The following is a 218-nucleotide window of genomic DNA, read 5'->3' on the forward strand; positions in this document are numbered from 1 at the left end:
TGAGAGAGAGAGAGACAGACAGACAGACAGACAGACAGACAGACAGACAGACAGACAGACAGACAGACAGACAGACAGACAGACAGACAGACAGATAGAAATTAGTTTGCATCTGTTTGCTTTTATTTATTTTTGTTTTTATGTTTTATTTTTCTTGTTTTTTATGGTTGGGGTGTCATTTTCCTCTTTTCATTATTTATTTTGTCACTTGCTTCAGG

Source organism: Aplysia californica, unplaced genomic scaffold (genome assembly GCF_000002075.1).
Source record: "Aplysia californica isolate F4 #8 unplaced genomic scaffold, AplCal3.0 scaffold00002, whole genome shotgun sequence".
Classification (NCBI taxonomy): domain Eukaryota; kingdom Metazoa; phylum Mollusca; class Gastropoda; order Aplysiida; family Aplysiidae; genus Aplysia; species Aplysia californica.